This window comes from Giraffa tippelskirchi, chromosome 13, assembly GCF_054371585.1.
Source record: "Giraffa tippelskirchi isolate mGirTip1 chromosome 13, T2T-mGirTip1v1.2.pri, whole genome shotgun sequence".
Taxonomy (NCBI): Eukaryota; Metazoa; Chordata; class Mammalia; order Artiodactyla; family Giraffidae; genus Giraffa; species Giraffa tippelskirchi.
The window spans coordinates 115,971,246-115,985,667 of record NC_137287.1 but is presented as its reverse complement, the minus strand read 5'-3'; the positions used below and the strand labels follow the sequence as shown (position 1 = coordinate 115,985,667).

The following is a 14,422-nucleotide window of genomic DNA, read 5'->3' as shown; positions in this document are numbered from 1 at the left end:
CATGCTGGCTTCAAGCATCCTCGCCTTCTCCTCACTTTCCAAGGGCACAGCTGTCTTTTTCTTCTGTCTTGGCTGTTTTCTTCCTTCCTTCTTCCTCAAATGAGTTTGAATTTTACCTTCTCTTTAGCCAAACCTCCTCTTCACTCCCCGAGACAGAAGTAGATACTGCACCCCACCTTCACCCCTGCTCCCATGTTCCCACAGCATTAACATGCTGGATTCTCACCCCATATGCCTGGCGCCATTTGATGGTGAGCTCATTGAGGGCAGGACTGAATCTGTCCCAGTCCTGGCCACCACCACATTTGCTGAATGAATAAATAAGTGAGTAGGTTCGATAACTTCTTATCCTAAGCACAGTCTCCCTCAGAAAGGAGATACAAAGCTGGTAGTTTCAACACAGACCTCACGTTGATACCTGTAGTCCCAGAACTCTTGAAATCAGAGACTAGGGAATTTCATGAAAGTCACACAAGCATGCCTGGGATAGAGAGAACATTAAAATATCTCTTCCTTTTTAACCTACTTTGAAAAACACAAGCACAAGCATTTTCATTCCTGGGGGGGCCGTGAAGGGGGGCGTTACTATAATAACTTAAGCCATTACTTATTCTTTATTTGCTTGATTCTAAAATTGGGCCCTTCACAAAACTGCCTTGTGAAGCAAGTACACAGAATTAAACATTAATTATATTATATAAAACATATCATAGCAGCAATTAAAGCAGCTTAAATTAATGTGTGAAAAGATAAATAGTAGCCTCGGGGTGGCCCCATGGGGTGAAGACCAGATGAGATAAAGGGAGGATATTTTAGTATATGCATATCCCAAGGAGACATGGGCTGGCGGGCATAGGCCCAGAGAAGGCATCGAATCTTCTCGGGCTGAGAAGAGTGTGCTGGCGGAGGAAAGAGAAAAGATGACATTTGGGGAGGGTGACAATATTTCAGAGTCCCACCGAAGGGTGAAACTATGAAACGTTCAGTGGTGGGAGTAGGGCAAAGGACATTCCAAAGAGCAGGAACCCAGGATTTTGAAATCACAGAAGAAATGGCCTTTGTAGGGAGGTGGGGATGGGGTTGGGGGTGGGGGGTGGTCCCAGAGCCAGATAAATGGATGAGAAGCGGGCCTGAAGGCCAAGTCCACAGCACTGCCGGACTCTGGCTGCTAGGTGGTTCTAAAATACAAACCCGATTGTGCGCCTCTCACATGTGAAGCAACCCCCCTGATCTCTCACTCCTATAAGCCCACAGGGCCTCAAGGCTATGGGTTTCCTGGGCCTGCATCTCTAACTGTCCTCCCTGCCTTCAACTTACCGCTCCAGACTGTGCTGTCATCGCTGCAGGGAAAGCCCTTTCCCACTGTCCTTTCATTGAACCAAACTCTTTCTCTTTTTAAAAAGTATTTATTTATTTGACTGCATGGGGCTTAGTTGCGGCATGCAGGATCTTCGTTGCATCATGCAGATTCTTTCGTTGCAGCACACAGACTCTAGTTGTGACCCTCGGGCCCTGGAGCTCGCAAGTTTCAGCAGTTGTGGCTCCTCTGTCCATGGGATTGTCCAGGCAAGAATACTGGAGTGGGTTGCTGTTTCTTCTCCTTGAGTCTCCTTAAAGAATGTAAGATTTTCAAACTTAAATATATATATATATAATTTTAATTTATTTTTAATATTTTTTGGCCTCGCAGGGTCTTCATTGCAGTGTGCAGGCTTTCTCTAGTTGTGGCATGCAGGCTTAGTTGCTTCATGGACATGTGAGATCTTAGTTCCCTGAGCAGGGATCAAACCTGCATCCCCTGCATTGCAAGGTGGATTCTTAACCACTGGGCTATCAGGGGAGTCCCCAAACCAGCTCTTTCTTATCCCTCAAGGCTCAACTCAGCTGCCCCTTCTCTGGAAAGCCCTCTCAGTCAGCCAGCCTGGGATGTGCACCACTACCTCCCCATGCCCGCTCAGAACCCCAGAGTTGCTTGCCTAGGTAAGACTCCAGCCCTACCACACTGTATTTCAATTATTCTGTTTACTCACAGAACCAGTGTATTGAGGCGACTCAACTCAGTGGGATATAATAATGAAGCTTTTTTCCCCTAATCTCTGCTTTCAGTCCTGCTGTGTTGAATCTCCATTTTCCATCCCTTAATGACATCTTGGGTAGATTGCATTACTTTCGGATCACTTTCTGTTGTTAAGCTTCCATCCTTGAAAGCTTTATTCTCAAACTCAATTTAAAACTCATTTGATCTTCCCCCTTACTTATCCAAGGATTGACTTGAGCCAGAACCCCACTTGTTTGGATAAAAAGTGGAAGTGGGTGTGCGGCCTGACTGGGAGACATACCCTGCTACCATCCCCTTATTGAAATTGGGAGGAGGGAGCGGGAAAAACCTTCTGTAATATGGCCCTCTCCCTGTTGCTTGACCCTGCTTCCCTGGCTAAACCAGGGAGGCAAGTTTTCATCCATGGAGATATAAGCTTCTTAGGGTCTTCCTTACTGCCAGTTTCTCTGACAAGGGGCATCTTGCCCAGACTTGAGCTCTCCTATCTCGTCCCACCACCAGGGTCCCTGCCACTGGTGGGACCTTCTGCTCAGCAGTCAGTCTACTTAAGTGGGTTACCAGAAAGCCTAACTACTGGAGCATCCATCTGACCCAGAGAAAACTCACACCTCCTGGTCAGCAACTCTACTTCTTCCCCTCTCCACCTTTCTTCTCCCCTGCTCAGATAAGCATGGGAGGACATCAGCAGGTCCATTGCCAAGTAACTCCCCCCACCTGGGGAACAGTACCCCAGCACCCCCTTCTCGAACTCACTACTCAATATCCGGGAGAGACTCCCAGTGAAGGTGTGGGGGTGGGAACTATCTTCTGCCCTAGACACTACATTCCTGAATAAAACCAAAGAACACCTCCCTCCCCAGGATTATTATATGAGCAAGGAAAAGGAAAGCAAGGGATTGGCTAAGGGATATGGGACCATTCCTGCCCCACTAGTAAACCTTGGAGAGAAAGTACTGGCTCCCATTTGGAATGCAGGTTACAAAGGGTGGGCCTGTGGCTTTTACCAGCTCCTAAGTAACAAGGAACTCTCACTCAATGACTTTGGATTGGGCCTTCCCTCATACCTGACTTGATTCCTGGAGAAGAGGATTTTTATAGCCCGAGGCCCACAAGGAGCCCAGGCACATGCTGGATGCTAAACAACTGTTGAATGAATGTGGGACCATGAAATGAGACTGAAAGGATGCATTGGAATCCACCTGCTCCTCCCCACACCGTCCAAAGTAACTGCCCATCTCCTCCAGATGACCGGACTCTCCAGCTGGGATTCCCAGGCCCAGCTGTGGACAAAAATCTTTCCCCCTCAGCTCGGCAGAGCTGGGAGGGAATTTATCAAAGAGAACTAAGAAACTCAGGAAAGAACCCAATCAGAAATTAAGGAAACCTAAGAGCTAGCAAAAGTAGCAGGTGAGCTGACAAAGAAGTTCTTTTTTATTATTATTATTATTTTATTTTTAATTGGAGGATAATTGCTTTACAATGTTGTGTTGCTTTCTGCCAATCAACGACACGAATCAGCCGTAAGTATATGTATGTCCCCTCCGTCCCCCCCCACAGAAAAGCTCTTTATCATGATCTGGTTAAAGCCCCTCACTGGCTTGGCTGGTCCTGATGCCTAGACAAAGACGACTTCATGTCTGGTCCACAGCCTTCTCAGACTCTGAGAACTGGAATAAGAGATGGCTTTAGTTCCTCTGTTATCTCACTATTGTGCTCTCCCAGTAAATGGCATCTCCTCAGAGAGGCCTTCCCTGATTACTTTATCTAAAGTGAGTTCCTCCACTACCAAAGGTATTAACTCTTTACTCTGTCATCCGTGTTGAAAATCAGCTCAGATGTCTAACTGTACCCCAGGCTTTCCCTGTGAATATTTTCTGGCAGACTGTTAATCATTATGGTTTCAGATTTTATGATGTAAAAATACCTAATGCCAAGCTCAGCTATCCATCAGTTTCTTACAGTAGAGACAGCATTCAGTCCAACCTCCTATGTAGCATCGTGTTGGTACCCCACTCACATGCCCTCCATGCCTCCATGTACATGTTCCTGTTCCCTACTTCAAGCGCCTGTGGCCTCTGCCTGGGGGACCTTGGATGGTTACAAGAGCTTGTTGAGGTGTCGAGGATGTCTGGACAGAAGTGCCAGAGTCAATGCCCTTGGGAACAGCCATCTACAGTGACAAGGATTTGATGGATGAATATCCTAGCCCCCTCACCCCTTCGTTGTTGTTCAGTCATTCAGTTGTGTCCAACTCTTTGCAACCCCATGGACTTGACTGCAGCACACCAAGCTTCCCGTCCTTCACTATCTCTCAAAGTTTGCTCAAACTCATGTTCATTGAGTCAGTGATGCCATCCAACCGTCTCATTCTCTGTTGCCCACTTCTCCTCCTGCCTTCAATCTTTCCCAGCATCAGGGTCTTTTCCAATGAGTTGGCTCTTCACATCAGGTGGCCAAAGTATTAGAGCTTCAGCTTCGGTGGTCCTTCCAATGAATATTCAGGGTTGATTTCCTTCAGGACTGACTAGTTTGATCTCCTTGCAGTCCTCATCCCGTAGGTGGGATAACTCAGAAGCATGTGTTCCACACTCTCCCTCCATCAAGAGTAAGCTCCACTGCCCACAGGGTAGCCTGGTCCTTAACCAACCCTGTAATGGCTTCCTTACCCCTCCCTGTTTCACTTCTCCCATACCCCTATCTGCACTTCCTGGGGCCACCTCCTAAATAAACTAGTTGCACTTAAGTCCTTGTCCCAGTTTCTGTTTTGGGGAGAATCCGACTAAGACACTTTCATTTGTGTAGGAGGAATCGAGCAGCAGGAAGTAGGGTAGCTAGGTGGGCAGGAATGTGGCCTCTGAAGTCAGAGGCCTGAGTCCAAAGCCAGGTTCTGCTCCTAATCATGTGACCCTGAGCACTTTCTTAACTTCTGGTTTCTCCTCTGTTAACATGGGCCTAACACAAGAGGAAGGGGAGATATATATATATATATATATATATATATATATATATATATATATATATACACACACACACACATAAAGCTGATTCACTCCATTGTATAGCAGAAACTAACATGATATTATAAAGCAACTATATCCCAATTTGAAAAAAAAAACAACTGGCTAATAGCTCACATGATTATCATAAGAATTATGTGATTTTCCTATAATATCCACTAAAATATTTATATTAATCATTAAATTAGAAAACTGAGTCCTAGAGAGTGTATGTGCTAGGTCACACAGGAGCCTGGCACTCTCATATCCCACTTCAGAAGATTCTGCTCCTGTCTTCCCATGGGCTGAGGACAATACAGTCACGGGGTTCCACTTGTCCTAGACTTTGAATTCTCCTAGGTGGAACTGGATGTTTATCAGTGCTGTCCAATAGCGCTTTCCAGAGAAACATTCTGTATCTACACCATCCAATAATGTAGCCACAAACTACATGTGCCTGTTAAACCCTTGGACTTCCCTGGTGGCTCAGAGGTTAAAGCGTCTGCCTCCAATGCCAGAGACCTGGGTTCGATCCCTGCGTCGGGAAGATCCCCTGGAGAAGGAAATGGCAAACCACTCCAGTATTCTTGCCTGGAGAATCCCATGGACAGAGGAGCCTGGTAGGCTACAGTCCACGGGGTCGCAAAGAGTCGGACACGACTGAGTGACTTCCCCCTATTAAACCCTTGGGAGATGGTGAGTGCAATCAAGGAAGTAGATTTTTTATTTACTCCTAATAAACGTAAATAGTCGCATATTGCTGCTTGCTAAGTCACTTCAGTCGTGTCTGACTCTTTGTGACTCTCTGGACTGTAGCCTGCCCAGCTCTTCTGTCCATGGGATTCTCCAGGCAGGAATACTGGAGAGGGTTGCCATTTCCTTCTCCAGGGGATCTTCCGGATCCAGGGATCAAAGCCAGGTCTCCTGTATCTCCTGCACTGGCAGAAGGGTTCTTTACCACTGGCGCCACCTGGAAAGCCCGTGTATCACTAGTGGCTACAGTATTAGACAGCTTGGGTCTAGAGGATAGGGGTTGGGTGATAGTGGGAAGAATCACTTCATTTTTTTCTTCTTTCCTTATTTTCTCTTTGCTCCTGTCACCTTTCCTAGCCCCAGCGATCCAGCCCCCTCTTCACAGCACTCTCCGCCTTTCTCTCCTTTATGTTATGGTCTTCGGAAGGAAGCAATAGGGACTGTGACAGCCATTGTATTTTCACACACCCTGCAAGGTGAAACAGACTCCTTTGTGATCCCCGTGTTGAAAGACAAGACGAATACCTGCTATAAATAAAGCTGAATAAAGATTCTTTTCTAGATGGCTTCCATTGTTCCCTGTTCGCTTACAGTATTCATGCTGAGATAATTTCCAGCTTCTCAGAACCTCAATAGTAATAAAACATACCATTACCTCATTTTCATTTCATTAGATTTACAGGTCACAAGACTACTTTGATCTTTACCAAGTTCATCATTAGTGGTTTCAAAATAATGGTTCTTTCTCTTTCAGCATGAGCCCAATACAGAACTTCCTACTTGTGTGTTCTTTTATCTCCTGCTTCCTACTTTTACTATCTAGACAACAGCAGCTAATGGAGTCTTTCAGATGCCAGTGTGTATTTCACACTCACGAAGAGGTTCCCCACAGAACTCTGTGACCCCATAGCAAAAGCAGTAAAAGTGATTTCTTTCCAAACCATCTAATCCCGATGGATGGCCTGAAATGATCTGCCTGAGTCACATATCTGATAAACCACCAGCTCTTCAAGGCTACACTTCCATGGTACCTTTCAGTAATTCTGCAGGACACAGTGGGACGCACACGGGCTTTGGTGCCTGACAGATATGGGTTTGAATCCTGACTCTTTTGTTTAGCTGTGAGAAAAAATAACTTGACCGCTTTGAGTCTCAGTTTCCTCATCTGTAAATGGAGGAATAGGATACTTATTAATACTTTGCAGGGTACTAGAAAGACTAAGAGGATTTACATAGGAAGCGGGATATTGAAGTCACTAAAAGCACGGGTTTCCTTTCTAGTATACTGTCCTATGACCTCGGGTAATTTACCTACCTCTTTGAGCCTCAATTTTCTCATCTATAAAATGGGAATAGTAATACCAGTGTTGCAAGGATTAAATTACGATATGTACAAAGTCCTCAGACATGACTGACTCACCTCTTAGTATACCCAGAGGGGAGCTTCTCATCTCATTCTTCCCAACCCAGGGATTGAACCCAGGTCTCCTGGATTGCAGGCACATTCTTCACCCTGAGCCACAAGGGAAGCCAAGTCAGCAACCACATTTTTTTTAGTTGAAATAAAGTTGATGTATATGTGACAGGTATACAACATAGTGATTCACAATTTTAAAGGTTATACTTCATTTATACTTATAAAATATAGGCTGTGTTCCCTGTGAAGTACAATACGTCCTTGGAGGTTATTTGATGCGTAATAGTTTATTAACCCCTTGCCCTTATCTTGCCCCTCCCCACTTCCCTCTCCCCACGGGTAGCTACTACTTGTTTGTTCTCTGTATCTGTGAATCTGCTTCTTTTCTGTTATAGTCACTCATTTGTCATATCTTTTAGAGTCCACATATAAGTGATATCATAACATTTTTCTTTCTCTGACTTATTTCACCATGTTGTTGCAAATGGCAAAATTTCCATCTTAAAAAGAAGGTTGATGGTTGAGTACTATTCCATTGTATATATAAGCCACATCTTCTTATCCATTCATCTGATGAGCAATTACATTGCTTCCATATCTTGGCTGTTGTAAATAATGCTGCTATGAATACTGAGGTGTGTGTGTCTTTTTTAATTAGTGGTGGGTTTTGGGGGGGATATATATCCAGGAGTGGAAATGCTGAATCATATGGTAGTTCTATTTTTAGGGTTTTATTTTATGCCATACCACTTGGCTTCTGTTCCCCAACCAGGGATTAAACCCAGGCCCTCAGCAGTGAGAGGATGGAATCCTAACCACTGGATTGCCATGGAATTTCCAATGTTTAGTTTTTGAGAAACCTGCCTACTCTTTTCTACAGTGAATGCACCAATTTACATTCCCATCAACAGCATATGAGAGTTCTCTTTTCTCCACAGCCTTGCCAACCTTGGTCGCTTGTGTTCTTTTTGATGATAGGCATTCCAACAGGTGTGAGGTGATATCTCATGGTTCTGATCTGCATTTTCCTGGTGATTAGCGATGTTGAGCATCTTCTCATGAGTCTGTTGGCTATCAGCATTTCCTCTCTAGAAAACAGTCTGTTCAGGTCTTCCACCCATTTTTTAATCAGGTTGTTTGGTCTTTTAATGCTGAGCTGTATGAGCTGTACATATGTTTTGGATATTAACCACTTATTGGTCATACCATTTGTAAATATTTTCTCACATCCAGTAGGTTGTCTTTTCATTTTGTTGATGATTTCCTTTGCTGTGCAAAAACTTTCAAGTTTAACTAGGCCCCGTTTATTTTTGCTTTTATTCCCTTTGCTTTAAGAGATATATCAAATATTGCTACTATGTCATACTATGTCATAGAGTGATTTAATACTGTTTTTAGAACAGGATTCTTAAGTTTTTTTGTGTGTATAACGTTATGGACTTATCTGACCATCTGGAGAAGACTACAGACCCTTCTCAGGAAATGTTTTTAAATGCATAAAATATGATAGATAAGGTTACAAAGAAAACTAATTATATTGAAATACAGTCATCAAAATATTAGAAATACAAAGGTGTGGTATAGCACTGAATATGCTTCTTAATTAATGGTTTAAATAATAAGATCTTGTGGCAAGCCTAAAATTTACATAATTTTAAAATAATGATGAGCATAAACAATAATTCAAGATCTCCCTCACAACTGTAATGTGACGTGAAATATCTGTGCTTTCTGTTGGAGACAACAGAGGCTGCTATGTTTGTTGACTACATTCCTAATTGAGAGAAAAGTTTGATTTCAGTAAGAGGTAAATGAACATAAGGAAGTAGGTTTTTCCCAGTTTGTGAACCTCAGGTCAAGGGCCCCTGCTTTATATTTAGTACCCTTTATCCTCAGCTGTGAGAATAGGAGGTAACTCCCAAATTTTCCTCACATTCCATTGCACAGCCTCTGATTGGAAAGGTAATTTTAAGGCAGAAAAGCACCGTTCTGTAAGAGTGCAGGGACCTCCCTGCTGGTCCCGTGGCTAAGACTCCACGCTTCCAAAGTAGGGGCCCAGGTTCCATCCCTGGTCAGGGAAATAGATTCCACAAGCCACAACTAAAAGATCCTGTGTGCCACAACTAAGACCCATTGTAGTCAAATAAATAAATCTAAAAAAAAATTTTTTTAAGGGTGTGCCATAGTCTGGCAACCTACTACCAGCTAATTAATGCTTATTGAGCAGTACGTGCCAGGCATTGTTCTAGGTGTTTTAGATATGTTAACTCAGCAACATTCACAATAATCTTTTGAGACAGGTCTTTTTACTATCTCTGTTTTACAAAGGAGGAAACTGAGGCACAGAGAGGTTAGGTATCATGCCCTAGGTCACACAGCTAGTAAATGGTAGAGCCAGGATTTGGACCCAAGTAGCCGGAATCCATAGTCTGTTCTCCTATCAGTTCAGTTCAGGAGCTCAGTCATGTCTGGCTCTTTGTGACCCCATGGACTGCAGCACGCCAGGCTTCCCTGTCCATCACCAACTCCCAGAGCTTACTCAAACTCACATCCATTGAGTCAGTGACGCCATCCAACCATCTCATCCTCTGACGTCCCCTTCTCCTCCCACCTTCGATCTTTCCCAGCATCAGGGTCTTTTCCAGTGAGTCAGTTCTTCTCATCAGGTGGCCAGAGTATTAGAGTTTCAGCTTCAGCATCGGTCCTTCCAATGAATATTCAGGACTGATTTCCTTTAGGGTTGACTGGTTGGATCTCCATGCAGTCCAAGGGACTCTCAACAGTCTTCTCCAACACCACAGTTCAAAAGCATCAATTCTTCAGCGCTCAGCTTTCTTTATAGTCCAACTCTCATACCCATACATGACTACTGGAAAAACCATAGCTTGAATAGACGGACCTTTGTTGGCAAAGTAATGTCTCTGCTTTTTAATATGCTGTCTTGGTTGGTCATAGCTTTTCTTCCAAGGAGCAAGCATCTTTTAATTTCATGGTTGCAGTCACCATCTGCAGTAATTTTGGAGCCCCCCAAAATAAAGGCTCTCTCTATACTAAATGGGGAAGGGGAGTGAAATTTAAATTAAAGCCCTTAGGATGAGTAGGAGTTAAAGCAGTGGCAGAGAAGGGAGTGGGGCGGGACAGGGGATGAAGGCGTAGGAAATGGGCTGGGAGACGGCATGGCCCAACTCCCAATGCCTCCCTCCCTGCCTCCCTCAGAGCATCTTATTGAGCAAAGATTCCCACCAAGACCAGCACAGAGAAATGAAGAACTTCTGGGCCTTTATTATGTCATGTGGATCCTTTGAGATCTGGAAATAAGAGATATTAATTATTTTGCCTGGAATAATGCATTTATTCACATAATATTGTAGATGGTTCTAGTCAAAAGAAAACTACTGGCCGAGAAGGACACAGCATCACTTCTGAGTATTCCTGCCAAAAATGTATGACCTGAGTGAGTCTAACGATGAAGAAACATCAGAAAGCCTGGATGAGGGATGGTCCTTAAAATAAACAACCTGAACTCTTCAAAAATGTCAAGGTCAGGAAAGACAAAGAAAGACTGAAGAAATGTTGCAGATTAAAGGAGACGGAAGAGACTTGAAAACTAAAATGCAACATAAAACCCTAGACTGGATTATGGACCAGAAAAAAAATCTTTTTTGTTTCTTTTGCTCTAACTGGCATTAATGGGACAGCTGGTGAAATTCAAATAATAGGTTTGATAATGCAAAGATAACATAGAGATACTAATAATTTAATCTAGCATAGTAGATTCAATAATACAGAGAAACAGTTACAAATTGAACAAGGTAAAATGCTCAACATTTGGGGAATCTGGGTGAAGAACATTCAGGAATTCTTTGCACTACTTTTGCAACTCTAATGTATAGCCAAAGTTATTTGAAGATTTTCAAAATAGTTCTCAAAGTATCATGAAGTCTAGAGCCAGAGGGCTTCACGCTGCAGTAAACGAGAACCGCACGTAATCTGCAGCTTGTCTGAGCTCCGCACACCCTCTGTGTCTACAGGAAAAGGCTGAGAAGTGCTCTCATGAGACAACTAGCAGAACAGGGTGGCAAGAGATTCATCAGTTGTGGCGTACAGTGCAACCCGGGAGTCAAAAACCCAAGTCACTCACCTCCAATGCTCTATGACCTTAGGCAAGTCATATAAGCGCTCAACTGATGCCCCAACTGATTCGCCTGTAAAATTGACGTACTAATAGTATTTACCAGGAGAATATCTACATGACACCATGAGAGGGAAGGAATCCTTAAACAAGACACAGAACACTACAAACCGTGAAGGGAAAGATCGAAACATATGACTACATTAAAATTTTAAACTTCTCAATGATGAGATACCATCAACAAAGTAAATCAACAAACCACAGAAGACCTAACTAACACAAGATCAGTATCGAGCATATGTAAATAACTCCTATGGATCAATAAGAAAAACATAAACAAACCCATTAGAAAAATGGTCCAGAAATATCAACAGATAGAAACCTGGAGAGCCTGTAAGAAAACACGCTCAATATCACTAAATTCAGGAAAATTAAAACTGAAAAAACATATCATTTCACACATATTGTCACGAGCAAAAATAAATGAATAAAGTCAGAAAATATCAAAAGTTGGCAAGTATATCTAAAAATGGTATGTATACATTGCTTGCACGAGTATATACTAGTACTTCTTTGGAGAGCAACCTGGCTATAAACCTCCTAAAGTTCAAGATGTGGTATACTACCAAGTCATCAATTCCACTCCTAAAGTGTGTATTCTACAAAACTCTGACATGTATGCGCTTCCCTGACTACCACTGGCTCAGTGGTAAAGAATGCCAATGTAGGAGTCTCGGGTTCGATTCCTGGGTTGGGAAGATGCCCTGGAGAAGGGCATGGCAACCCACTCCAGTATTCTTGCCTGGAGAATCCCATGACAGAGGAGCCTGGCAGGCTACAGTCCATGGGGTCACAAAGAGTTAGACACAACTGAAGCAACTTAGTACAAACTATACTTGAAAATGTATGGAGAGTGATTATTTATAGGAGAGAGGAAGGAAATGGAGGAGAATCTTAGCAGTGAGTAGAAAGGTATGCATTATATTATTTTATGTAGTTTAACGTATGTTTGAGATATTAAGGAATTTTTAAAGTTTAAATTATATAGCATCAGAACAGAGAGCCAGAAACAAAAATAAAAATTTTAAAGCATAGAGTATCACATAGAGTTGTTGTGAAGAGTAAGAGATAATGTAAAACCTCTGGGTGGGTAAAGTAACAAGACGAAGTTGAGTCACAGTATCTCTGTCCCTGTATATCTAACCAAAAAGTAATAATAAAAAGTTAAAGGATATCACCCCAAATTAAGAGTATTCAACCAAACAATGAAAAGAGTACCACTTAATGGCATAAGCACCAAAAAGCAGGAATCAAGGAAAGAAACAGAAGATTCTGAACTGAGTCGTGTGGTTTTTCACCTGACACAGAAAAGGATCAGGAAAGCAGGTGAATCCACAAAACCCTGAGACTTCTCACTAAGAGTGGGTGAACCACCTGGGATAAAGTAAAGGGGAAATTCCTGGGAGTAGAAGTCCCTATCTGCCTTCAGAACCTCTCAGCCAAGGCAGGAAGAGACCACACAGCTTCCATTTTCCCAGGTGCCACGATGAATTATGGGAAGGATCTGAAGGCCAAGCATACCTGCTCATAAGCATCAGATACACTCTGTACTATTCATAAGGAGAAAAACTAGACAATAGAGTGCATCCCTATTTCTTTCCTTCAGTTATTTTTGTTTGTGCACAAGTGTGATTGTTCGCCTAATTCTCTCTCTCCACTGCACTGAATCTCCAAGACAACAGGAATGGGTCTGCATTTGCTCATGATAGCAAGTAGGTATATAATAAATCATAAGGCCACCTTGTAGGTGTATAATAAACATTCAGTGAATAGATTAGTGATGGAGGAACCTTATGAATTGGTGTCAAAGAAATCTGATTTCTCATAGTATTCAAATCCCACTGCCACCATTTTTATTTTGCATGCACTATTCACAAGAACTTCCCTGGTGGTTCAGATGGTAAAGGATCTGCCTGCAATGGGGGAGACCCAGGTTTTCAATCCCTGGGTTTGGAAGATTCCCCTGGAGAAGAGAATGGTTACCCAACTCCAGTATTCTTGCCTGGAGAATTCCATGGACAGAGGAGCCTGGCAGGCTACAGTCCATGCAGTCGCAAAGAGTTGGACACGACTGAGTGACTAACACACACATTCACAAGGACAAAAACTTGACCCCATGGGGTTTGTAGCACTTCCTAACTCACAAAAAGCCTACCTGATTCATATAGCCATCACTGTGATTAATAGAGTGCATTTACAATTGTGTGAGCAAATTCCATTTCCTGTGACAAATATATTCTGCAGATTAAATGAGCAATACAACATTTTACATGCTTCATGATCAACAATTACTTTCTGGTAAATTTATTTTTGACATTGAGTGAATATTCCAGAACGAAAGAAAGAAAGAACTCAAGATGAATCTGTGACTATATCACCAGAATCCTTTTGCCTCTTGTCAGTGAAACTAAACAAGATACACAGCCTCTTTGCTGCTGCTGCTGCTAAATCGCTTCAGTCGTGTCCGACTCTGTGCGACCCCATAGACGGCAGCCCACCAGGCTCCTCTGTCCACAGGATTCTCTAGGCAAGAATACTGGAGTGGGTTGCCGTTTCCTCCTCCACACAGCCTCTTTAAATGTAAACAAAACACTTTCTCTACCTCTCTGCTCTCTTTGTTTCTTGTGATCCGGAGGTTACATGAATATATGCATTAGTCTCCAATACACACATCTATAGGTGTTGAGTTTTACACACGGCGAAATCAAAGTACTCCGGGATTTAAATGATCTCTTTCCACAGTTACAGAGGAAAGAAGACACTCTGAAAATATGAAGAAAGGCGAAGCCCTTTAAAGTGGTGGCGACCAGGCCTGGGACCCATCCTCACCCGGGGACGCCGTTGCTAGGCAACCCCTCCCATTCTCAACCGCCGCGCGAGCCACTTCCCCGCCCTCATCGCTAAGGAGATCGACGCTCCAACTCAGTCCTGCCGCAAACACGAGCGCTCTTGCGACATTGCCGCGCCTGCCGCTGCGTGCGCGCCCTCTGCCCCTACTCCCCGCC

General features: G+C 43.3%; 1 long non-coding RNA gene across 1 annotated transcript; it reads right to left on the bottom strand.

Annotated features, from left to right (window-relative positions):
* Positions 1–1,386: 1,386 nt before the first annotated feature.
* Positions 1,387–14,273, bottom strand: LOC145533516 (uncharacterized). Its single transcript, XR_014074136.1, has 3 exons — positions 14,020–14,273; positions 7,229–7,321; positions 1,387–1,610 (listed from the first exon to the last, which is right to left on the bottom strand). It is a non-coding gene; the product is annotated as an uncharacterized LOC145533516 (long non-coding RNA).
* Positions 14,274–14,422: the final 149 nt, after the last annotated feature.